The 27,798-nt window shown below is 39.6% G+C and overlaps 1 protein-coding gene across 8 annotated transcripts in view; it reads right to left on the bottom strand.

Annotated features, from left to right (window-relative positions):
* OSBPL3 (oxysterol binding protein like 3) overlaps positions 1-27,798 on the bottom strand; it is a 178,505-nt gene that overhangs the window by 123,845 nt on the left and 26,862 nt on the right. For 2 of the 8 annotated variants that reach the window (XM_045495109.1, XM_045495113.1), the window contains exon 2: positions 8,068-8,189. The exons of the other annotated variants lie outside the window; for them this stretch is intronic. The gene's annotated coding sequence lies outside the window, so the exon portion shown is untranslated. The remainder of the gene's footprint in view (positions 1-8,067; positions 8,190-27,798) is intronic. 8 annotated transcript variants of the gene reach the window in all.

Raw genomic sequence — 27,798 nt, forward strand, 5'->3', positions numbered from 1 at the left:
AGAGTAAAACCTGTCAGCCTTCAGGGTTGCACCCGTGTGGTGAAGAGGCAGACAAGATTGCTAGGTGGACCCCTCTCATTGGGGACGAGCGGCCACTGGAAACTGTTACATCTTTACGACTAGAACAATGACCCTCTGAGGGTTCTGAGTTGAGGGAAATGATAGTAACTATTCGCAGCTATGGAAACAGTGTTTACGAGATGGACACCCTTCATATAAAGCTCTGCGGTACTTGGTTTGAACATGTCAGGACGTGTCATGCCCCTGAACATGTCAGGACGTGTCATGCCCCTGTTCAAACGTCTTCAGTGGATACTCATGACCTACAAATAACAGACACTCTGGCTGTAAATCAGAATCATCTGTGCACATTTAAGAAAACCAAACATGCTCAAGTCCTCTTCCTGAAGATGCTAATTCAACAGTCTCGGGATCTAGGTATGAACATTTTAAAAACAAGTTTTCCAGACGATTAAAACACACTGGATCGAGGGCTACCTGTTTACAGAAAGAGGTCTCAAGCCTTATGTGCTACCCACAAGCCTCAATTCCCATAACTAGCCACCTCCAACTTCACCTTCCAAGGACACCAAACCACGTGCAGTTCTGCACAAACTGTCCCTGAGCCTTTGCAGGAGCCACCCCTGCCCCCATTGTGAGTATGAAAGATTAGCCACCATCCAGGTTGCAGCTCAAATGAGGCTTTCTGACCATCCCTCCCTAACATTTTCAGATACACAAAAGATACAAAGGAATGTAAACATACCACTACAGAAATCATCAGATCACAAAGGAAGAGAACAAGAAAAGAATAGAGGAACAAGGGAATTACAAAAGAGCCAGAAAATCATTAACAAAAATGGCAATAAGTACATACCTATCAAAAATCACCTTAGATGTAAATGAACTAAATTCTCCAATCAAAGATGGAGTGTCTGAACGGGTAAAAAAAAAAAAACAAAAAAACGACAGAAGTAAAGACACATCGACTGAAAGTGAAGGAATTAGAAAAAGATATTCCATGCAAATAGAAATGAAAACTTGGGGGGCACCTGGGTGGCGCAGTCGGTTAAGCGTCCGACTTCAGCCAGGTCACGATCTCGCGGTCCGTGAGTTCGAGCCCCGCGTCGGGCTCTGGGCTGATGGCTCAGAGCCTGGAGCCTGTTTCTGATTCTGTGTCTCCCTCTCTCTCTGTCCCTCCCCCGTTCATGCTCTGTCTCTCTCTGTCCCAAAAAAATAAAATAAACGTTGGAAAAAAAAAAAAAAAAAGAAATGAAAACTTGGATAGCTATACTTCTACCAGACAAAATAGACTTTCAGACAAAGACTATAATTAGAGACAAGGAAGGTCATTATATAATGATAAAGAGGTCAATCCAACAAAAGGTGTAATGTGTGTAAATATTTATTATGCACCCAGCATAGGAGCACCTAGATGTATAGAGCAAAGGTTAACAGATCTAAAAGAAGAAATAGGTAGCAATACGACAATGGCAGGGGGTCTTAATGCCCCACTTCTGTCAATGAATAGATCATGCAGACAGAAAATCAGTAAGAAAACATTGGCTTTAAATGACAAGTTAGACTAGATGGACTTAACATCCCCAGGCTGGCATACCCCAACCAGACAGCCCGTGCACATGACTTATGCTAGCAATCACATTTGTCACGATGCAGTATTTATTTGCATGCCTCCTTACTGAACTGTGAGCTCCTGGAGAGCCCACATTACTCTTTTTCTTCTTTATATCCTGCTGTCAGGAAAAATACCTGTCATATGATAAGTACTCAATCAATTTTTGGTGAATGAACTAATAAACGCACCCCTGTGAAAGTAACATAACCAAAAGTGTAACAAAGGATCCTGTTGGCATTCTTTTGTTTCAGTTGAGGAAAAGAAAACTTCAATAAATAAAAATCACATTTTTATTCAATTAGATTCTCCATAAGGTGCCTTGGGTTCTAAAAGTTACTTAATAATCCTCAAGCACACTAAAGGGAAAGCTCTTGGGAATCTCAGACTCTGCTAGAAGCAATGCGGCTTTCATCTTATGTCTAGAACTCATTTCAAGGGGACTCCTATGACTTCAATTCTAGTCTCAGATATTGCTGAAAGAAGTCTCTGAAAGAAGCTTGCAGGAGAATTGGCAAGACAAAGATATATTGTATATGCAGTTGAGACTTTTCTGAATAGCATTTTGCTAAGCTACAGGCTTACAGAATTTAAAATATGACTCAGAACATCGACTGTGATGCCAACATTTCTATTTTTAGACTTTTTAGCAGAGAATATGGCTATAAATTCAACCTACTCAGTCTACAAATCCTCTAAACTTACTCCTAGAGAACAGAAAAGCACTTGGCATTTCTCCGGGTATTATTTTATTTGCATATGTAGTTATGCTGGTAAAATTTTGGTAACTAAAGAAGAATTAATAACTGAAGCTCTAAATGATTCCCATGATTACTGCTTAAGTTGGCAAAATATCCTCAAGCACAGAAGAAACTTGCTCATGGAAATGTACATGGGTGGATTGTTCAGTTTTTTTCACCATGGTAGGCTTGCTTGTAGTGACATCTGTGTTCTCAGACAAGTGCCACAGGGACCATCACACAAGGACCACAGATATTTTGAGAGAGAAAACGGGACCACAGAAAATTCAATGGCATAGTCAAAATATTTTATGCTTTATACCAAGTGTGCTTTGCTGTTTGACACCCTGGCTTCTCATGATCCTATTTCTTATTTTTTAAAAATTCAACTACATTGAGGTATGATTTATATACAACAAAATCCACCCCTGTTAAGTGTATAATTTGATGATTTGGACACAGGTATACACCTATGCCAACTACAGAACACCTCCCTCATCAAAAAGTGCCCTTATGCAATCAACTCCCATACTCACTCACCCGTCGGATTTCTGTCACTTTCAGTTAGTTTTGTCTGTTCTAGAGCTTCATATAAATGGAATCATGCAGAATTTGCTTTTTGTGTCTGCTTTCTTCCACATGGTTTTGGGTTCCAGCTACGGTATATCAGCAATCCCTTCCCCTTCTTTGCCGAACTAGTATTCCATTGTATAAATATATACCGCAAGTTATCTGTTCACCAGCTGATGAACATATGAACTGTTTCCAGCTTTTAGTTGTTATATTAAAGCTGCATTGAACATTTATATATGGGCCTTTCTCTTGGGTAAATGCATAGGAGCAGAACTGTTAGGCCACAGGGAAAGTGTGTTTAACATTAGAAACTGCCAAACTGCCTTCCAAAGTGGCTGTGTCTTTCTCTACTCCTACCAGCCATGCCTCCTGACCTCTCCAGTTGCTCTATATCCTAGTCAACACTTGATATTGTCAGTCTTTTACATTTTAGCCATGCTGGTGGATACAGGTGTACCTCATTGTGGTTTGATTTACAAGGTATGAAACCTGTTTCCTTCAGCATTCAGTCCTGGAACTGAATGTTACCTTACATGGCAATATGGTATAAGAAAAGATCACTGGGTCAGTTTCTGGAGTCTTGAATTTTATCACCAACTTTGTCCCTAAACAGTTGCATAATGCTGTAAAACCCATCCATCCTGACCTCATTTTTTCCCCCTCTCCATAAAATGGTTAAGTCAGCCCAAATGAGTCTTAAATCCTTGCTCTAAATAAAAATGAACATAAGTGAGTTTTATCAAAAGCAACAAATTCCTTTCAAAATAGTTATGCATTATTTTTACATAATGTCCCACAGTTATCAAAGAGAATTTGTATCAGGGCGCCTGGGTGGCTCAGTCGGTTGAGCGTCAGACTGCAGCTCGGGTCATGATCTCGCAGTCTGTGAGTTCAAGCCCCGCATTGGGCTCTGTGCTGACAGCTCAGAGCCTGGAGCCTGTTTCGGATTCTGTGTCTCCCTCTCTCTCTGCCCCTCCCCTGCTCACTCGTGTGTGTGTGTGTGTGTGTGTGTGTGTCTGTGTGTGTGTGTGTATGCAGTGTACTTCCAAAAGCCTTTTATCTATCAAGGGGAAAAGGAAAATAATCCACCTGCCATCAATTCAGTTGATCATTAACCTTTCCTGGGTCACTAACATCTTTAAAAGTCTAATGAAAATTAGACATTCCAGAAAAACAATCCTATGGCTTTGCATAGCCCCAAGAGGTTCAGCACCATGAAGGCCTTCTGTGGAGCCTTAAAGGCTCAAGGACCCTGGGCTTAGAAGAAGGGCCCAATTAAATAAATTCGTCAGGGTGATTTCTGCTGACAATAATTCAAACATAGCCTATATATCCAAAAAGAAGGCAGCAAACCTCTCCTAATCCAAATCCCCAATATATACATGGTATAAGCTGAAGATTTTTTTGTTAATTCCAAAAAGTATTGAATATTCTCTCAAGAAGTATATGTTCAGAGGTAGAAAGTGAGTATTGGGGATGCTCCTGGACATCCATTCCCCAATCATGGCCCCTCCAACATCAGAGTAAGCCAACAAGTATGCATAGTCATTTGAGTGGGTGATGTCAGTGCCTTCTGTTTCTAGAATAGGTTTATTCTAAAAGGAGGAATTCATTATGGGGCACAGAGGAAGGAGAGTAAATGGCTAGAAAAATGTATGTGAACAAACTGATATGATTTAATGTTGAGACATTCAGAAATCTGGGTGAAAAAAAAAGATAATTTGAGAATTCTGGCTCATAAGGCAAGTGTCTGTGGTAAGTGGAATAACAACCCCCAAATATATCCACAGTCTAATCTCTGGTACCAGTGAACGTTACTTTATATGGCAAAATGGACTTTAGAGATGTGATTAAAGTAAGGCCATGGAGACGGGGAGATTATTCAGGATTATCCATGCAGGGCCCATGCAAGCACAGGGTCCTTACAAGAGAAAGGCAGGAGATCAGTTAGTAGACAGCAATGTATTGAGATGTGAGGATGGAAAATGAGATGTGATTGATGTGGGGCCACAAGCCAAAGAACGCAGGTAGTCTATAAAAGTTGGAGAAAGCAAAGAAGTACATTTTCCACAAAAGCCCCCAGAAGAACACAGCCCTGCTGACAAACTGATTTTAGACTTCTGACCTCCAGAACTGTAAGGGAACAAATGTGTATTGTTGGAAGCCACGAAACTAAACAATTTAGTTCTGTTATAGCAGCAATAGGAAACTAATACATTCTCCATCTTTTTTTTTAGATGGTAAGGAAGCAAACGGAAGTATGAAACTGCATATGAAAAAAGTATTTTCTGATGAACAACAAATACCTCCATTGACAAGGCTAAGAATAGTTCAGATGTGGCTCTGAGCTAGCAACACATGAGAAAGTTATGTGAAAGACACTGAACTAGGAGTTAGAAAATATGGATTCTCATCCTCGCTCTAAGTACAGCTATGTGTCATCAGGCAAGCACAAACTCTGGGTCTCAGTGATTGACTTTTAAAATGAAACACAGACTACACAAATTGTAACGTCTCCTTAACAAAGGCCAGAGGACTTTCTCTACTGATTAGTTCTAACCAGCGGCTAAGTTTTCGCGTTACCTACTTCTTACATGTCTTATCTGAATCCTTTTACCACCCTGGGAGGCTGGCCACACATTTCCTGTTCTCACCTGAAAGAAGTGATGTCATTTGCTCATCATCTTTGGGATTTGGATATAGGTCTGTCTGACTGGAGGCCGCCTTCTTATCCACTGCTTTGTGCTGTCTTTGATGGCCACCAACACAAACCAGGAGCATGGTTATGCTGGAGAACATTGCAGGGCAGTGGGAAGACTAAACTGCCTCATATCCAAGCATTTTAAATGCCAGACATTCAAGAATGAACTTTCTGGGATGACTTTTTAAAACAAAAGAAACCTTTCAAGACACAAGGTGGCCTCAGAGGGCAGACACCCAACTGTTCTATAGGGTAAAATGCTATGTCACAAGCCAGTGAAACGTCTTTCCTTCACATTCAAATTCCACACTGGGCTTACACTGCTGCAGCCACTCCAGTCTTCACGGTTCACAGGAGGAGAATGGAAAGGCTGCTGCCCAAAATAGTTTAATAAGGCCAGCAATGATTCATGGAGTAATAACAGGCCAAGCAGGCAGATGCCTGCAGAACTGGGGCCCAGCTGAGAGGGGGGTTCATGGCTCAAGGTTACAACAGAGAACAAAGGGGACATTCATTACACATGTTCAAGGAGGGAAAGATCATTAGTACCACCTGCAAAATCCCAAAAAGGAAATTAAATGTGAGGTAATTCACCTTGACAATTTATTAATGCCGTCCTAGAGTTTAACAGCTTTGTTTGTTTGTTTTGAGAGAGAAAGAGAGCATGAGAAGGGCAGAGAGAGAGGGAGACACAGAATCCGAAGCAGGCTCCAGGCTCCACGCTTTCAGCACAGAGTCCAACGCGGGGCTTGAACTCACAAACTGCGAGATCATGACCTGAGCTGAAATCAGATGCTTAACCAACTGAGCCACCCAGGTGCCCCAATGCTGTCCTAGATTCTAAAAGCAATAGACTCATAAAGGTCAAAAGCAACCATGCAAACAAAAGCCTTTAGCATGTCTTCTCTCTCAAAGGCTCTCTGATTTAGTCTCAAAATTTATCTTATGTTTATGAATAGTTGAAAAGAAACAGAAGATGGAAAGGAGAACAAAACTACTCAGAATATTATAAAGATACCAACAATCATAGGCCAGTCTAAAAACCACACTTGAATAATGTCCCAATACAGAACACTTAGGTCATTAATGATATTTCTGATTATACTTCTGTTCCCAAAGAAAACTAACAGTTGAGCAAAAGTTTAAGCATGCTATGCAAAAAAAAAAAAAAAAAAAGAAAGAAAAAAAAGAAAAAAAAAGAAAGAAAGAAAGAAAGAAAATTGGCTTTTTGATAATTATCTTAAATTCCAGTTGAGGCAAGTATTTGCATATGCTTCCAGTTCTGATCTGAAGTCAATGTTTACATAATTAGCTATTAGACAAGTACACAGATGGGTAATTCACAAAATTAATCACTATCTGCTTTTGCTATCAGAATTTGGTACTTCAGCCAAAGAGAGTCAAACATACCTATGCAAAGATAACATATAAGAGTTACATACAGCACAAATGGAAAGGGTAAAAGAATAAACACTAAAATTCATTGGCATTACAGTGGTTTAATCTAGAAATAGCAGCATGGATAAGACGAGAAAAGCAAAGTTTAAAAGAAGGAAGAGACAGAATGTGATGAAGCGGATGAGAAAAAGCAGGCCATATGTGTAATTGCTCTAAAATGGGACTCTGAGAGAAAGTCAATTTTCTCAGCTGGAGTCAAAAGTAAAGAGTCTGGAAGTGATGGAGGAAAAAGGTCATGTGAGAGCAGTTTTTTACATGTGAAAAAGTAAATCTCACCACTTCAATGAGTTTTTCTGCCTGCCTCCGGTATAAAACACCAACATCCATGACCTCAACACATTTTTATTCAAATGCTAACAGATAACCACAGCATGCTCAACACTGATCTCATGGACAAGTAGAAGTCTTCTTTGTTGGACATGTGAGAAGCAATAATCTTTTCATTATATTCCTCTCCTGTGTCTGAGTTAGAAGCTTTAATGACAAATGACTGAGTTCCTGAGATCAAAGACAAAATTGCCCAGTAATAGAAGTAAAATGAAAACAACTGTCAAAAGACAACAACAAGAAAAAAATACCTACAGCAAATATTAGAGTATAAGGTACCTGCTGAGCCAAATGGAAAACAACCCTCATTTAACAGGTACTTTGCCAAAAAATATATCTTTGTTCCCCCTAAGCACTGAGGAGTAAGAAGTACATTATGTTTTCCAGAAACCTGTGTCCAGGCTGGTCTTCTTAAAATCAGATTAAAAATCTGGATGAACAGAGGTGCCTGGTTGGCTCAGTTGGTACAGTATGCCACTCTTGATCTTGGGGTCATGAGTTCAAGCCTCACGATGGGGTAGGTAGAGCTTACTTTAAAAAAAATCAGGATGAACACCACCAGAAAAACTTAGTATAACTACTCAAATGGTTTTATCCTTTAAAGACTATAAAACTGAGTTTGCCATGCAGCTCACCTTTGAATGAATCTTCTAGAAAAGTTTCACCCTTGAGAAGCAATGTAATGACCTATGTTTTAGACAGGATGCACTTTCATTTATATCTTCGATTCCTTGGTGCAGAGTTCAATATCCCTGGGCTTTGGGCAGATGGAAAAAACAGAAGTTACAATTTTGCTGAAATGCCTTCTTCCTGAGAGAGTTAATCGTCCCCACCACACAGGGCTGACTCACTTTATGTAATGCATGATCTTGAAAATTGTATGTAGTCATTGAAAAGTGATTTTTAAGAACATAGTAGTAGCTTTTTCTTTTTTGAGATAAGATCCCTTTCGAAAAATATGTACAAGGTCACTCATCACAAAGTTATTTGTACAAATAAAACCTCCAGAAAATGAATGGAGAATTGGTTATATAAACTATTGTATATCCATACAGTAACCTGTAAGACACCCATTAAAATAGTAAAACAAGAATGAGGAAGATTTCTTTAACTTAAAAAAAAATTAGGATCACAAGAAGTTGCCAAAACAATGCAGAGTGTTCAATGTACCCTTCACCCAGCTCCCATCAATGGGACAAGTTATGTATAACTAGTCAAAATCAGGAAATTAACATTGGTACAACACAATTAGCTAGACTAGAGACTACTCTGATTTCACCAGTTTTTACATGCACTTATTTTGTACGCATGTACATGGTTTTCTATAAAATTTTATCACATGTATATTCATGTACCCATCACAACTAACCTACAGAATTGTTCCATCACCACAAAGGAACTAAAACAGAGAGCCTTTGGAAGTACGACTAAGTGTTAACAAGTCTTAATCTGGGTGATGGTTAACACCATCTGGTGATATGGGTGATGCTTAACATTTATGTGTTTTAGAATGTAAGTTATGCCTGAATTTAAAAAGAATGATGATGGGGTGCCTGGGTGGCTCAGTTGGTTAAGCGCCTGACTTTGGCTCAGGTCACGATCTCAACAGTTTGTGGGTTCAAGTCCTGCATCGGGCTCTGTGCTGACAGCTCAGAGCCTGGAGCCTGCTTCAGATTCTATGTCTCCCTCTCTCTCTACCCCTTCCCCTGCTCATGCTTTCTCTGTCACTCTCAAAAATAAACATTAAAAAAAAATTTTTTAAGAATGATGATAAAGCTTTATTGATTGACATGGACAAATATTTCAGATTAGGTTAAAACAAGTTATAAAACAGTCTTTATGAGAGGATCCCGTTTTCGTATAATTATATGTCTCTATGTACCCAGAAAAAGAAATCCCAAAACGCTAAAATTTAATTATCTTCTAAAAATTATATTTTATGTTTCTGAATATTTATTTTGTAATGTATAAGAATTACTTTAATAAAACAGAGGGAAAGACCCCCCCCCCCCAAAATGCATATATTTTCAAGGAGGGAATCTTTTTTTTTTTTTTTTTTTTTGTCACCACCTAATTCATTCTTAGGTTTCTCCTGGTTGAAAAGTTAACTTTTATACCTCCAAAACAATCCTTTTTATCACTCCTCTAAAATGCAATGTCAGTCAATTTTACAATGAATGGGCCTCAGGCTATCAGTTCTAGTAAAAGATGAACTTGAAAAGGCCTTCCTCCTGAAGCTCAGTGTGTTAGAATATGTCGTGATTTTTCAAAGGAACCTGACACACTAAATACAGACTGTATTTAGGGCTAACTTTTCCTCTCACAATTTACAAATACAAAACAAAACCACTACATTCTTTAGATACAAACTTCAATGATCACAGACCATGGGCTAACTTATACAAAAGGGTTCCACGGACCTCAAAATGCAGAAGACAAATATCCTGCTCTTAACAAGGTCAAAATTGCAATTCAATAAGCCAAGTTCTATACCACCAAAAAGAATAAAGTCATGGGATGGGCGCCTGGGTGGCTCAGTCGATTAAGCCTCCGACTTTGGCTCAGATCATGATCTCGCAGTTCGTGAGTCCCATTCCCCTTCCGTTGACTGGCTTAGGCAAGGGCACGTGATACAATCCTGGTCAATGGGAGCCCAGGGCCAGTTTGAAGAGGAAATACATCTACCATGCTATGAATGGCAAGGAGGAAAGACTAAAGAAATGGGATCCTAATGATGCTGTCAAACCATTACAATAAGCTAATCTGAAACTGCCCTACTTCTAGATTTCTTTTATGTAGCCTCTAATTTATGCCTCTTGTGTTTGGGTTTCCTGTAATTTAGGCCAAAATCATTCCAAATGACGGAATAGTCAACAGTATCAAACTTATAGATGGGCAAGATGTCATTGGGAGGCCCTGGGACGTGGGATTTAGAATGGAATAACACAGTTCTGTCACTGAGGGGGAAAAGTATCAATAACTCTGGGGGTTGCATATAAAGTTGGGAAAATTGCTCCTTAGTGACCTATTTCTAGATAAAATGAGGGTAAGTTCAAATGCTGAGAACGAGGTGGAAGAAAGTTGCATCTTTTCTTTTTTTAAGTCTATTTATTTTGAGAGAGAGAGAGTGCGTGCAAGTGGGGGAGGGACAGAGAGAGAGAGAGAGAGAGAGAGAGAGAGAGAAACCCAAGCAGGCTCCGTGAGTGCGGAGCCCTACGTGGGGCCTGAGGCAGGGCTCAAACCCAGGAACAGTGACATCATGACCCGAGCTGAAGTGGGCCCCTTAACTGACTGACCCACCCAGGCACCCCAAAAGTTGCATCCTTAAAGAAAATAATAAAGGTTTAGAATAGCTGCTACAGAAAATGGGAAGGGATGCAACTTTGGACCAGCAAAAAGATTTCCAAGTAATCTCTTAACTTCTGTTAACCTTAAAATCATACACCGGAGTAAGGAAGCCAGCGGCCAGTTATAGAGTGAGTTCAGAGTTAGAAGAGTCTGTGGTTTCAATTCAGAGATGGAAAGAGAAGGGAGTACTTCTATAGAAGGCCAATCGTGAAGAAACTGCTGTTGACAGAGTGACAGTCATCTGCCAGTGACAGATAATCAAAACTATCGACTATGCCGTCCAGGTACACCAGAGAAAAAGTGAAGGAGTGGGGAAAGTAAAGGCCAAACACAGAAAACAGGGTGGGGATCAAGGGAATAAATACACAGACAGTCTGAAGAACAGGTTTAGTGAGAGAACGCAGACAGGAAAGGTAGAGGCTCTGATGGAGGGAAAGGTATCTCAGAAGCAAGAGTCCTAGGCCATTGAGTGGGTTGTCGAGGTGGTGTGGAGAGGAAGGTCACTGACACCAAGGAGACGGGGCACAGTGAATGAGGACATCAGATTAGTCCCCAAAACAGTGCAGCCCAGGCCAGGAGCCCAAAGAAAATCAGGAGACAGTTACAAACTGAGAGCTGATACCCGCCCCAAACAATTCTTCTCATGTTTCTTCTCGTTTCTGGACACTTACGAAATCCAAAGATTCTTTTAAGAAGGAGAACTCTTCTAGCCTAGGCAACAGTTTCAGGCAGGTAGCTTTTTACAGATGTATACAAAATGTGACCATGAACCCTAGGTAAATCCTAGAAAACCCAGTCTATTACCAGATAAGTCCTCCTAATTGGGTCTTCCTTCCTACCAATTTAAAATGCCCTTGAGGAATGAAGTGGGAAAACTGCATTTAAGATGTTTCTTACAGTTTCTGCTTCCAGCATTTCCCTTTTTTCTTTTCCCACTGCCACCTGACAGGCTCAGGTACAAATTACTGATCCTTGCCTAGATGACTATAATAAGCACCTGCCTAGCTTGCCAACCGCTGGGCGCTCCTCGCTCAAACCAAACCAGTCCTCTTAGAGTAGCTCTGTGATCACATCTCTCCTCCCTGCAAATATCTGCAGTGACTCATCATGGCCCAGGGCGCTGACTTTCTTTTTTTTTTTTTTTTTTTTTTTTTTTTTTAATTTTTTAACGTTTATTTATTTTTGAGACAGAGAGAGACAGAGCATGAACGGGGGAGGGTCAGAGAGAGGGAGACACGGAATCCGAAACAGGCTCCAGGCTCCGAGCTGTCAGCACAGAGCCCGACGCGGGGCTCGAACTCACGGATTGCGAGATCATGACCTGAGCCGAAGTCAGCCGCTCAACCGACTGAGCCACCCAGGCGCCCCCAGGGCGCTGACTTTCAAGGTTGAGCTCTTACAGCCACTACATTCCCTGAGAGGGTTCCACGTGCTCCCACCATGGAAATCAAATGAGGCAATCTTTTCTCAAACTGCAAGAAGAAAAAAAATAATAGATGTAACAGATACTTTTCCTCCATTTTAAGTTTCTCTCTTTTTCACCAACTCCCTCTTGTCCGCATTACCATCTAATAGAAGAGATACCTAATGTAACGTAATGGATTTGGTTACTTGAAGCATGAGTACATCATTTCATAGAATTCTTCTGTGTGCAAATCTTGCAAACAAATGATACACAAAATAAAGTCTATCTATGTACAGGTGGTATTTGAGGCCCTCCCCAGTTCTGACCCAACCAACCTCCCTTTCCAATCTTATCTCTCACACTTTAGTCCACTTACCCTAAATGCGAAGCAAGCTGGACCAGCTTCCTAGTTATTTATATCCACACTGATCTCCCTAAGGACACAAGCTGCGTATTGCTCACACTTCTCTATGTCACATAGAACACAACAGGAAGGAAGAAGCTTTGCTCTGCAGGCCCTCTGCTTATCTGCTTCACATACTTTGGCCACAACCATAAATGAATGTTGAGTCCACCTGACTCAAGTAACCTTACCTTAAAAATCTCAGGAATTTATTTTATGAAACTTTAGAAAGAAAATAATGGATTACCTGAAAAGAACAGAACTTGCAGAGTATGGAATACTCTATGCCAAATTTATTAAATAGTCCGGGTAAGTATAGACGTTCTCATATACCACGATAATAATGAGTGCAGAGATCAAAATAAAGAGAAGAGCCGCCCCTCCTGACACAGCATTAAGTTCACTAGAAGCCGTGGGTGACTAAACTCATGACCGTCCAGCTCCTATCCAGACACTTTGCTGCTTTGTTCCCTGGATTTAGATCCTTCACAGGCCTCTACTCTGCCGCATGACAATCCACATATGCCATGCTGCTGGTCATCGGAATAGGAACGTCCTGGTATCGGGTCTCATTTACTCAGCGAGAGAAAATTCAAAGTCCCGAAATGGGAAATTAGGACAAATGCAAAATACAAATGTTTCTGTGCTTCTAGGATCGTGGCCATTCTTCTTCCTGTTGGGTGCAAGTCTTCAGTCCCTTTGCTGAAATCTTTGAGGCCAGAAATATATAGAATTGGTTTTGTGTTTAATTTTAGAAAGCTAATATGGCATGTATGCCATATAAGAACAGCTCCAGCAGGACCTGGAGTGGCATCTCATGGTCCAACACATTAATATTTTTATAGCAAAATGTGTGAACGCTCCTATTAACTCGAACAAAGACCACACATAAATAGCTTCAGGCCAGACTTGGCCATCCAATGAGCTATAAAACAAAACAAAACAAAACAAAATAAAACAAAATCAAAACCTGTTGCTATTCAGATTCACAATTGTGGGAAGAGACCGAGCTATAACTAACTGTGCAATGCTGAGCTTAAGGAGGTGACCATTGCTATTGTCCCTTCTGCAAAGTCAGCAGGCTGTTATGGCAATGCCTGCCTGGAAAGGCCATCCTCTGTGGCTCAGAAGAGAACTCGGAATCAGGGACCACAAGAAATTTCCAGGTCAGATGGATGCTCAGAGGGCTCCCCCATAACTTACAAATTTCCTCAATTTATTAGTTATTTTAAGCGCTGTATATCACTAATATGTATCCTGACTATGGCAGTGCAAGGTTTTAGGATTTAACCGATTTATGCCACTTTCATAATTGCACTAGGCACAGTGCTGTATGGCAATATTCACACCCAAGAATCTGACTCATTCCACAGTGCTCTGGTTCAGATCATAGCAAGTCATGACACAGTGAGCCACGCAAGAATGCTTATGTCACAGAGGCAGCTTTACATATCTGCTTGATACTCCTACAAGTTCAAGGAACAGAGAGGAAATAAGTCAGTCTGTTCATTCATTCAGTCATTTCATTCCAAAACAAAAATCACAAAAAAGGACTCCAGCTTCTCAACTGGCCCCTCTCCACCAAAGATTATTGAGCATGAGGACACGCCCATTTACAACTTTCTAGGACCCAGCTTCCTAGTATTTAGTAATCAGCAAGTTCATCAGCATAAAGTTTAAACAGGGAATAAACAAAAATGAGCCAGAAAAAAAATGGGCACATGCATACCCAGGGATGTAAATAAAAGTGTTTATGTCAATTTGTCTCATTATTTATGTGTGATGTCAGTTTGCATTTCCACAGATTAGGTTTCGGCATAAAGGCACACCTGTATTTGACATAGATTGGAGGAAACATAGCCCAATATTAAAACCAAAACCAAAACCTATATTTCTCTATATTCTCTATATTTCTCTAAAGTCTTCAAAGCTTACAACTGAGAAAGGAGAATCCTTTTTCTCATATCAATAAATAGGAAATGTTCACTCTCTTTCAACAGTCCTATGAATTGCGTAAGTTGCTGGGATGGGGCTTGGGATTTGCCAGATACATGGATCCACATTATCTACTCCTTTTGGAAGACCTATCTGTAGTGACACCTAAAAATGCCATTATTTCCCCCCATCCATATCTCCACCTTCAAAATCACCCCTACAACAAAATACCAAACTGACAATGAGAAATGTAGCACCTCAAATCTCATCTTCATAGCTTCTATATTTGCTTTTCTAGACATTTTAATGACCTAAATAAGAACATACTTTTCTAAGAAGGCCATTAAAGAAGATCAGGGTTAACACCATAAATCTATATCTATGCATATCTCCAAGGAAACCCATCTAATATTAGAGCCATGCTAAGAAACAGATTCAATTTTGAAAGAAACCAGGCAAGTAGAATTTAATAAAATGGAAATGTGACTCTAAGAAGAGCTTTCATGTTCCCTGATGCTGACTGTATCCTCACTATGACACAACTAAATTGGGATGAACTACTGAAAATGTCACTAACCAGAGTCAGTATTATAAACAGATATGACTTTGGCTGGTCCATTCTGAATCTTCCTTGACACTCATCATTGTACTCTGGGGTAATCCGTGTCTGATGCTTACCTTGTGTTTCAGGTTTAGTATAAACTAGAAGAGGCAATAACAGTCAAATTAAGAATCCTTTACTCAACCAGTCTTCCCCACATAAATACGAAACTATAAGTAGTCAATAATTTCCTTTAAAATGCAAAAAAAAAAAAAAAGGGGGGGGGGAAGAAATTAAAGTTTGTCAATCTGAAGTCAAGAATAATTCAAGAAAATAATTTTGGGGCGCCTGGGTGGCTCAGTCGGTTGGGCATCCGACTTCGGCTCAGGTCATGATCTTGCGGTCCGTGAGTTCAAGCCCCGCGTCGGGCTCTGTGCTGACAGCCCAGAGCCTGGAGCCTGTTTTGGATTCTGTGTCTCCCTCTCTCTCTGACCTTCCCCCATTCATGCTCTGTCTCTCTCTGTCTCAAAAATAAATAAATGTTAAAAGAGAGAAAGAAAGAAAGAAAGAAAGAAAGGAAGGAAGGAAGGAAGGAAGGAAGGAAGGAAGGAAGGAAGGAAGGAAGGAAGGAAGGAAGAAAGAAAGAAAATAATTTTATTGGGAGAAACCAAAGATTAAAAAGTTATTTGACTTGGAGGAATAATGGGGTGATCACATTCTTTATATTCTAAAATACCACTTTCTGGTTACAAATGTGACTGTAACATCTTACTTACACTTATGATGAAACTTTGAGCAAGAGCTTTTATTTTCTTATTTGCATTAAACTTACCTGACTCAGTTACTTAGATTACAATGGTGATGCTAAGAAGAAGAAATTTCATGTGTTAAAAATGTCTTTAAGAATCAAAAATCTCAAGGCACTTGGTTGGCTCAGTTGGTTGAGCGTCTGAGTCTTGATTTTGGCTCAGGTCATGATCTCAGGGTTCATGAGATTGGGATTCTCTCTCTCCTTCTCTCTCTGCCGCTCTCCCACTTGCACACAGGCATTCTTTCGCATGCTCTCTCTCTCAAAATAAACATTTTTTAATATAAAAAAAAGAATTAAAAGTCTCAATAAACCTGACCCCTCTCTCCCTCCTAAAAGACAAGGAATGCCAAGGACTCTTCTGTAGGCTCTATTGTATCCAAAGGTTTGTACCACAAAATGGTATTTGTATTTTTCTCATCTGGGCAAGGTACGTAACTCCTCTGTGAGGCCATTCTTATTTTCTTTAACAGTGACATATAAATTAATGAGCAACCTACATCTACACTGTCATCAAAAATACTTTAGAAACGACAAGTAACCAGCAGTAACTCTGGACCAGTGAGTCAACATTAATTTTTTTTCCCCCGAAGTATTCCATGGTTAGCTTATTTCTTATATTTGAGCAAGCAACATCCATAAGCCAAAACAGCCACCACCAAGTTACTTGATAAATTCCACTGAAGGCACTATTTGCCTTCAAATCTACTTTATTTCAAATCAAGCACCATTTCTCTTCCACATGACAAGCTTTCCTCCCTTCAAGCAAGTCTTCTTTTTCCAGGCTGAGCATCTCCATTTCATTCACTCATTTCCCACAACAGTTTCCTGTCTCTTCTCCATCCCTGCCACTCCCCTAAGGACAGAATCTGTTGTGAGTACATGTTCTGACCACCTGACATAGTGTCCTGTATCTACTCAGTCAACAAACTCCTAGTGAGCATCAAGTGTTACTCTAGGAATGGGGGATACACCCCTGGCAAAGTCACTGCCCTCTCCAAGCTTAGCATCTCATGGAGCACCTAGAACAATGCTTGACAACAAAGTAAGCACTCACTAATTATTTTTAAAAATATCTCTCATGAGGGGCGCCTGGGTGGCTCAGTCAGTTAAGCGTCCGACTTTGGCTCAGGTCGTGATCTCGCGGTCCGTGAGTTCAAGCCCCGCGTCGGGCTCTGTGCTGACAGCTCAGAGCCTAGAGCCTGTTTCAGATTCTGTCTCCCTCTCTCTGTCCCTCCCCCGTTCATGCTCTGTCTCTCTCTGTCTCAAAAATAAATAAACGTTAAAAAAAATTTTTTTTAAATATCTCTCATGAAATGTAGTACCTGCATTTGAACACGATGATTCCAAATGTAAAGTTTGTGTTAAAAGTGGCATACTTTTATATGTGTTATAGTGACATGATTACTGACAGCTAGGGAAAAGAAAAACTGGTAGTAGGTACAAGACTTTGAAAAGCTTAGCTGTCTAGACTTTCTTTGCAACTCATTGTATAGCTCAAGGACATAACTACGTTAGTCACAGTGTAAGATATAAGATGTTCATGGTTCATAAGAGGTTCAAATTATGTCTGCACTCTGTTCAAAAGTGCAGATAATACATTTTAGAGAGTTGCAAGACACAGATGATTTGAAAAATTTTATTTCTTTGTACTTGTTCCAATTACTATTGCTATTTACATTAGCAACTTTGAACAACTATTTTATATGGCTCATAACTCAGAAGGGTCAAGAACTCAGGAAAGGCTTGGCTGGACAGTTCTAGTTCAGGGTCTCAGATGCTAGATGGGGCAGATGTCATCTGAAGGCCCAATTGGGTGGATGTCAAGATGGCTCCCTCACAAGGCTGGGAACTAATGCTGGCTGTTGGCTGGGAGCTCCTTCACATGGCTTTTCCAGCATGGAAACCTCAGAGTAGTCCTATTTCTATACCACACTTAGCTTCCCCAGAACTAATATCCCAATAGAAGTAGGCAGAAGTTTGATGGCCTTTTATGACCTAGTATTATAAGTCAAATAGTGTCATTTCTGCCATATTCTATTGGTTGAAGCAGCCACAAGCCAACTCATATTTAAGAAGAAGGGTACACAGGCCCCACCTATCAATGTCAGGAGAATCCTGGCCACTTTTTAAAAACCGCCACAGTTCTTAAGGGATACGTTTCAATTATTTTTAAAATGTGGCTAGGTAAAATACTGCATTCTAGATATGAGTCATTATGAGGGAAATATTATCTGTTACTTTGCTCAGTCCAAATGTCTTCTTTTGTTAAATGAGTTAAGCTTACCCAATTGATTTGCTAACAAGAGAGTCACAGAACAGCTTTCAAACTTTGGTACTCCTAAGCAACAAAAGGCCACAAGAGCACGGAAGTCCTGCTCTTAAGGACTTCTTAAGGACAGGCTCCAGGCCCACCTTACCCGCTCCAAGTAGCAATGATTTCTCCCTCCTCTTCTCTGCTCCCTTCACTTCTCATCATGTACTTGGAATTGATGAGCTACAGAAGCAGGTGGGAGCAGAGGCAGTGAAAGAGAGACAGAGAAGAGACTCCATCTTTGTGATTAGTTTTGTAAGGATAAGAACTATCTGAATTCTTTCTATCCCACAGCATCTAGCAGCCGCCCAAAAAAGGTCTGCTCTTTCACCTGTGTTCAGAGTCTTAGTGTTCATTATTCTTGCCCCATTCATACCTTTAAATAACTGAAACAAAGAAGACAATCTGGATGACAGAGGCTGGACTACTGAGTTCTAGAGAGGCTTAGAGCTGTCTAAAGCAAAGATGGGGAGTTGCCCATTGCTGACAATGGTCAAGTCAAGGTGTGTAAAGAGGAGTAAAACACCACAGGGAGATTGGACTCAAAGACTCTCAAGGGCCTTTCTGAGTAAGAGCTCCATAACTCCATAATATAGGATTTATAAAATAAAAGCAAAATTGAATTCCAATAAATGTGTTACAAATTAACTTCACTATCCTTCCAAAAATGTATTAAAAATAGAGAAAAAGATGGCTAAGAAACTCTGAATAAAGCATCTTAGTTGGGAGGGCATGGGGGGAACTCTCTGGAAAACAGCTTTTTTAAGATGTGTATGGAGAGTATACGGTTGCATATGACTCAGCAAAGGAAACCAGTTGTTCTTAGTGGCGGTATCGCCACTTAGTCAACAGAGCAGTAATTAACTGAACAATATTCAGGAGAAAGTTTTAGATGTGACTGTCATGATCTGCCATTGAGTTACCGAAAGACACCACAGTCATGATTTCTCTGGGGCTCCATTTCTTCCTTGTCAATTTCTTGGCACCATATACATTCTCACTGTGAAATATCATTAGGCAATCTCACCACACCGGGAAGAATTAATGTTAGCAGCTCGGTGGGAATCCACCTAGAATTTACGGATCTATTCATTTACATTAATGGAATCATGTTTTACATATTGTTGTATGTAATGTATACTGCAGATTTCATTTAACAACACATTCTGGGTATCCTTCCATGATACATACAGACCAAAGCATAGCTTCATAGTATTCATTATATACTGTGTTTCACCAATTTTAGGAAATGCTTTTTCCTACATTTTAACATCTCTGATATTAGGTGTGCCTCACATTTAATGGCCACCATAGTTTACTTGGCAGCATATTTTTCTTCTTTAGTGGTACATTTTCTTTCTTAGTGGCACATAAATTAATGGTGGATCTTAGTATTAACAGCCTTTGATTCAATGATATAGTCAGCTGTACTTCAAATGTACTTTACATAACCAATCTACTTTTGGTGTTGGTGTTGACAACAGATACTCTTGATGCCCCTTGTCACATTCTCCCAGCCCAGTTCTGATTTTGGCCATAGCCATGGTAGGGAATTCCAAGTGGGGTAGATACAGGCTGACAACTCCCACCACAGGCAATACAAGGACCTCCTTTGTTTTCCAGGGCCATCTCTGAAGCTAAACACCAACTAAGTCTGACGACAGAAGTATGAAGGCGTTCATAGCCTAGATTACAACCTCAACCAGGAGGCTGCAGGGGAGCTGTGTAAATGCACTAGCCTCCTTCCTTTCCAAAGGAGGAATCAGGGGGTAGGATCAAGCCCCAATTGCCTATAGTATCAGCATCATTACACATTCTAATTTTGGCTTTTCCTCCCATCCTACCCCTTCCCCTGTTCCTTCAATACTGCTTCTTGAGATTGTCTCCCAAATAAACTACCACGCACACAACTTCTTCCTTAGGCAGTGTTTTGGGGGAAATCAAAACTAAGGCAGCGGTCATTTCGGTTATCTCTAGGTCTGTTTCTTTATCTATAAAAGAGAAAATGGAACGAAAATCCCTTCCAACTCTCACATTCTTAGACTCTAAGGGATCTCCTTCTTTATATCGTAATGAGGGTGACCTCTTGAACCCAGAGGAGCAAACTGCTTCTTACTTTCTCCTGAAGCTTGGTAACCTGTCATCACACCAATAAGCTCTGATATTCCGAAACTTGATCATGAAACTTTTTGGTAAATATAGGACCAGGCCTTTGAAGTAGGACAAAGAGGAAGCATGAACCACTCTTAGATGCCATAGTTGATGAGTGATCTGCTTCAAAATGGTGATAATCCCATTAACGATCTCACTGGACAAATCATTAACACAGAGAAATATAAGCCTAACAGGAAAGCTGACCTTACTGACTATTTAAACAGCCTCCAATTTTGTAAATCAACTGCTCAGCATTTGCAATTTACTTTTCCCGCAGAAATGCTATAAATGATTAGGCTCCCAAGCCAAGTCATTGAAAGTATTTATTCTGCAAAAGCACCAGCAAAAAAGTTCCTAAGGAAACACATAGTTTTACCATGCTTCATTTCTTAACCACAGAAAGTATTTAGTTATGCAACCAAGACTCCCAGAACAAATATTCACCCCACCCCAACACAAAGACTACAAACACACATTCTGGTGAAAGATGATTTCTCAAGAATCAAAATGCCTATACCACGTTCATTTAAGTCCTTATAATTGGTGTTGAAGTGAAGGTAAATCAAGAAAAAAAAACCTTACTCTCACCAGAGCTCTCAAAGGTGAAAACAGAGACAATTAAGTTCAATAAAACATGTAAAACTTCTTGGCCAAAGATAAGAGTAAAAGGAAAGAAAAAGGGCCATTCAGAACAAGTGTGCTCAGAATTAAAGTGGTTATATAATATGGAACTCAGATCACCACAAAGGACTGTTTAAAGTCAATGCCCAACAGCTGAAAACCAAGTTACAAAAATCACAAGAGACCAAATCTGAGTTTAAAAAAAACAGTTTCATATTTATATAAGGTTAAGCCTTAAATCTTAATTAATAGATCAAAATTGAATCTATATGAAATTCTATAAAAACCATACAAATAATATTTGTTCACTTAACATTTAAATCAACCACCAACCACCACCACCCACCCTCATAAAAAGACTGTCCTGATACTTGCAAATCATATATCTCACAAGGAGTCAATATCCAAAATATAGTAAGAACTCATGCAACTCAACAGCAAAAACACCAATCGAATTAAAAATGGGCAGAGGAACTGAATAGACATTTTTCCAAAGAAAACATCCAGATGGCCAACAGGTACATGAAAAGATACTTAATGTCACTAATCATCAGGGAAATGCAAATCAAAACCACTATGAGATAGCACTTCATCCCTGTAAGAATGGCTATCATCAAAACGACAAGAAACAAATACTAGCAAGGATATGGAAAAAAGGGAACCTTGTGCACTGGTGGTGGGAATGTCAATTGGTGTCACTGTGGATAGTAGTGTGGAGGCTCCTCAAAAAATTACAAATAGAACTACCACATGATCCAGCAATTCCACTTCTGGGATTTATCCAAAGAAAATGAAAACACAACCTCAAAACGCTATCTTTACCTGCATGGTGATTGCTGCATTATTTACAATAGCCAAGATATGGAAACAACCCAAGTGTCCATTGTTGGATGAATGGATAAAAAAAGTTGTGGTATTTATATACAATGGAATATCATTCAGCCATAAAAGAAGGAAATCTTGCCATTTGTGATGACAACATAGATGGACCTGAGTGAAATAAGTCAGACAAAGAAAGACAAACACTATATGATCTCACTTACAGGTGAAATCTAAAAAGAAGAAAGGAAGGAAGGAAGGGAGAGAGGGAGGGAGGGAGGGAGGGAGGGAGGGAGGGAGGGAGGAAGGAAGGAAGGAAGGAAGAAAAAATGAACTCATAGGTACAGAGAACAGATCGGTGGTTGTCAGAGGTGGGGATTGGGGGGTGGGCAAAATGAGTAAAGGTGATCAAAAGATAAAATCCTCCAGTTATGAAATAAATAAGTCCTGGGGATGTAACATACAGCATGATGGCTACAGTTCACAATACTGTATTGCCTATTTAAAAGTTGCTAAGAGAGTAAACCTTAAAAGTTCTAGGAAGGAAGAGGAGGAGGGAGGGAGACTGACTTTCCTAACACCAATTAACTGATAACTGGGGCATCAGGGAATAGAAAGTGGATAGGAGAAAAATGAAGAAATCTGGGATTGTGGAAATTGACTGTCAAATAAATTACTCATAATCTTATGTAAAAATCTTTTTTAATGCCCTAACACAAGTGGATTCTTAGGTGATCTTTTTTCAAGTTTCTTAAAAATAAAAATGCTTTTAAAGGAAAACAACTCCTTGATCAAGTAAAAAGTAAACCATAATTATATTTTCAATTGTGCACAGAGGATGTGTATTTAATTTCATATCCCTTCCAGTCAAGAGAAGAGAAAAATGAAAGGTAAATGCAAACCAAAACCGTCACAAAGAGATATTAACTATATATATATACAGCCCATGGCTAAAAATGTGGATACCAAAACAAAAAACACACCCAGAGGCAGGAAAAAAAATTTGATTACAAAAGCCAGAAGATTATTAGTGCTTATGACCTAAACCTTATTACTGTACATGTTCTGGTTTTTTGGTTTTTTTTTTTCTTTTCCCCCAAGTTCCCTAGTTTACTGGTAAAGACGTAAGAGTTGAGCTTAAAGAAACAATATTCTTTCACTTTTTTCTCCCATGTAAGGGCGGACAAAAAACACCCCAGGGGAGAAACCTGTATTAATCATCCTCATGGTTTGCAAGAAAAGCTCTTTATTAATTTCTGTCTAAACAAATACGAGTAAACGGAGACAAAACACTCTAGACACTACCTGCTGCAAAAGCTCTCAGAAATCAGACATAACACCCACAGTACCTCTTTCAGCTTGAATGAATAAACACTTCCCGCAAGACCTCAAATGTTTTCATTTTCTTAAAACATAAAAGGGAGTCATGTTAGTTAAGCATGAATGAGACTGTAGAGAGCTTTTATATTGTTGAAAGCACCAATTCTTGGAGATACTATTAACTGGATTATATCTCCGAATAACTAAAAGGAAGAACATTAGTGAATGTGGAGGGGCCTCCTCCCAGCCATTCTTTGAATGCTTTGAAAACAGAGCTCAGGCATGGGTAGCTTTTAGAATGCAACAGTCAAGAGGCACTTGAACCACCCAGGTACCAAAATGACACACAAAATTCTATGATTAAGGCTAGTATTTGATTGGGTTAGGATCAATAATCTAAACAAAATTAAGGAAAAGAATTTAAGAAGCTAATTAAAACATAAGTAGGTCCGCCTTTTATTTTAGGGGCAGGGAAACAGGCCCATAGACAGATCTGACAGCAACCATATAGCTGCTTATCTAGGTCTATCTTGTGACTGCTTTGACAGTCAGTATGATGCACTATAGCAGATAGAAACCTCAGAAGATAAGCTCTAATGTTCCCTGTCTGAAAATTTATTTTTAACATCCTTTCACTTTGTGTGTGGTTTTTGTTTTTTGGTTTTTGTTGCTGTTTTTGTTTGTTTGTTTGTTTGTTTGTTTTAAGCAAGCTCTAGGCCCAAAGTGGGACTTGAACTCACAACCCTGAGAACAAGAGTCACATGTTCTACCAACTGAGCCAGCCAGGTGCCCCTGTTTTTAACATCCTTAAACAGTACATACAATTGGGTGACATTTTTGGTGTCGTTCTACTAATTAAGGAAAGCCTCCCTGAGCCATCTCAAGCGACTAGGTGTTAAAATTTTTCACCTAGTTCAATGTAATTCATGCCAGGCAGACATATATTTATAGACAAAATTTTACAACATTCTTACTTCTATGTTCTTAATTCTATTCTTAATTCAACCCTAAAGAGATTATGCTTAGGTAATTTCCGGGATTCCCCCACCCTAACAATCTGCAAACCACCATCTACATCTATAAATAAGAGTAACATTAAGAATACCGTCAGAGTTCCCAGATCTAAACATCCCCCCAACAAATTCCCTTTCCCCTCTTCCATGTCACCCAAAATAACTCTGCGCTTTTTCAAACGCAATACCACCCTAAAAGGTGAAAACCTTAACTCACTTGAGTAGTGTGGCTTCATCAATCTAACTGTTCTGGTGACCCATCGACAGCTCGATTCCCAATACCCAACCATTTGTCAGCTTTGCCAGGGAATCAGTCCGTATCTCTCCAAAGCAGGCAACTCTTCCCCGGGTTTTTTGTTTTTGTTTTTGTTTTTTCAGGGAGAATGACACCAGCAAGTTCTAATTTCCCATCCCTGAAGGAAAGGTTGCTCAGAGCTTGAGTTTTAAAGCCCCTTATTGAAGTATAGCCTGCCTGCTGATTTACGGCCAAATTTTCAATCATCACCTTAAATAGGAGTTTATTAACTGAGCACCTGTTATTATTCTCAGTATGACAGCCAAATAGATTAACAGAAAAAGGATTTAGTGAATTAAAAAACAGTCAGACGGTATCACTGATTAAGTACTTTGTGGCCATGGCCAGAAACTTGCTTTACACAGAAGCTGCAGATTTATATCCACTTCCCATTTCAGGACCTGGCACAACAGATCCTCAGTAAATGCTGCATGAATGAATGAAGATAAAACCCCACGTCACTTCACACCAAGTCACAGCTGAGGCTCCATTTTATAGACGGTCAACGCCATCTGGCACTGCATTCCATGCTCAATGGCATGAACTAGAAGGATGCTGCATGTAGCCCAGGATACCTCTTGCTAAACGGTTAGATACAACAGTTCAAAAGAAAATAATCTTCATGCTAATCAACGTGGCAACAGTGATAGCCAGTCGGAAACACATCCTCCATCGTTGGGATAGGCTTTAGAAACACACTCAGAGAAAGGGTCTGGGTAACACCGGGGAGAGCAGCCCCAACTAAATCACATGATGCTTTTTTCCACTCAAGACCATTCTTCCTCTTTCATTGTATTCCGCTCTACTACCTTCCCCCAAAATTACAGTTTTCGTGTAGGCAAACAAAGGATCTATGAGGTCCAAATATACAGTCACTCAAGCCAAAACACTGTCCTGAATCCCGGGAATAAACTAGCTGCTTTATTAAGTCACAAAAAGTCTTTCGAGTCAAACATTTTGGATTGTTCTATTTTTATGAATTTATTATTTATTCTCTGTACCAAGACAGACCGTTATTTTTTAATCCTTTCTCCATATGGATGTCAAAATCTTTCAGCCTCAAGGTAAGGCCTCAAACCAAAATGGCTTTAAAAGTCCCATATAATTTAAAAAAAAAAAAAAATCCCATACAATTATAAATGTTGTTACAGCTACTCTTATGCCAAGAATCATGTTACACCACTTGAATTCATATAAACACATTCCCTGGAGACCCATTTAACCTGAGCATTTCCACTCCAAAGACAGTATTTAGACAAACAGCACTCTCACCATTCCAACCATATCATTCAATGCTGCCTGGACAATTTTCTCATACAGATCAGGAAAAGGAGAGGAGGGGATTTGCAAAAGGGGAAGTCCTACAATCCTTCTCACCCCACCTCCTGTAGATAAACTTAGGTTCTGTCCAAATAGCACAGTAAAAAGAATTTAAAACTTCACCCCTAAACAAAAACAAAAATAAAACAAAACAAAAAATCATTCTGCATTGACACATTCTCTTTGCATTCACACCTAGAAAAATTTTTGGCAGGACTATGGTGGCCAGACCATGTTACCTAGAAATAGTAAGGGTAGAAGACACATCGAAAGGATTTTTTTCTTTTTTAAGCATAAGAAATATCACACTGAGTCTGGTAAGTGGTCACTCTGGCCAAGGGTTCTTGCCAATGGTACTAAAGGGGATGGAGTCAAGGATAAAGCAATTGGGCAAATAAGGAAAATGTTATTATGCCCTCCATAATCAGGACTTCAAAGACCCATGATATCCTCTGATCACCAGAAGTTTCATGAGAATAGGGATTTTATTTTGTTTACTGCTATACATAACGCCAGCACTTGAACAGTGTTGGGCCCATAAGAGCCTCCCCCAAAAAACTACTTCTGAATTAATACATTGTTACAGTGAATTTGCTTAAAGACAACAGCACATGAATTTACCAATTAGCTCCCCAATAACAAGGCAAAAAACACTTAAACCTTTCCCGTAAGACTGGGTGCCACTAGGTCATTCAGGGATTCATTTATCCCAGCAACAAAGATACACTGAGCACTTGCAATGTGCTGGGAGCTTCTCTCTACTCTGGCTTTATTGCCCACCTGCCTATTCCATGTACTTGTTATGAAGAACTGAAGAGCAAAGACTAGAATATCTGTTGCCTTCTTCCTGTCTTCCTTCTCTTAACTACCAAATCAGCATCTTCTTTGGTCTTTGTCTTGTGCACAGGATGCATGTTTTTCTCACAGAAGGTGTTTTTGTTTATAAAGCTGGTCTTATTGTTCTACTTAAAACTTCAGGATTTTGTGTATTCTTCCTTGTGAATCTGGCCCTTTTTCTAAATTTTTTGGTTTTCCCAACTGTTTTTAGGCTACCTGCGTAATTTCATTTTAATAATCAAATTTTATTTTTCAGTGAGTACATATTGTTTTGTTCCTCTGCTTTTTAAAAACTCTTTTACTCTCGGCTATTACTCTCTTCTCATGGAGTTCCTCTGGTATTGAAATTTCTTTTTACAATAGATTCCCTCTGCTCTACTGAATTTCTAGTTCCTGGGTTCATGGCTGGCTCCATCAACTGAAGTAGTGAGATCTTGGGCATGTCCTTTCACATTTTTTTTTCCTCCTCATCAATGCCTCCCCCAATCCCAAGCTCCAATGTTAAATACTCAACAGAATGTTCTAACTGCATATCAGTGTAACTGGAATAAATCATGTCCTATCTGTCTCACCTGGCACCTGGCACTTGGTCAAATAAGACCAACTGGATAGGAATGGTTTCTCAAACCATTCTAGAAAGTTTGTCTTTATCCTTGAATAGGCCCTTTGCTTCTGACAAAAGAGTAATTTAACACTCTGAAAGGAAGGGGTCCAATCCTACTGAAGCAACATAATTTGCTCATGTGGTCTTTGTTGAGATCATGGCAGAACACACACACACACACACACACACACAAAATTCACCCTCATCAACAAAGATTTGTGAGAAACAAATGCTTCCCATCGATACAACAATACTGTACTTCCAGACCCCCAAAACAAACAAATCCACAGGTTGCATTAAGCAAAGTGTTATCAAGCCTTCGACCACCTCCTTCTTAATGAATTTCAACTTTTTCACCCAGAGATAGTTTGAAACCCAGCTCTAATCCAAATTGAACAGCTGAGATCTGATCACAGCACTAACAGTGGATGCAGATAAAAATTGCTAAAAAAAACTTCTCAAATCACAGCTTCAACTACTATTATTCAGAGCATATTCTTTCTGCCTAAAACTACCTTCACATTTCACCTTTTGCCCTTTTATTAAAATTCTAGTAAAAGAAGTCATTTCTTAAATAATATACTTGATGGCCTCAAATCTAATATCAGCCACTGAAAGATTTTGTGCAA

This window comes from Leopardus geoffroyi, chromosome A2 (genome assembly GCF_018350155.1).
Source record: "Leopardus geoffroyi isolate Oge1 chromosome A2, O.geoffroyi_Oge1_pat1.0, whole genome shotgun sequence".
NCBI classification, from domain to species: Eukaryota; Metazoa; Chordata; class Mammalia; order Carnivora; family Felidae; genus Leopardus; species Leopardus geoffroyi.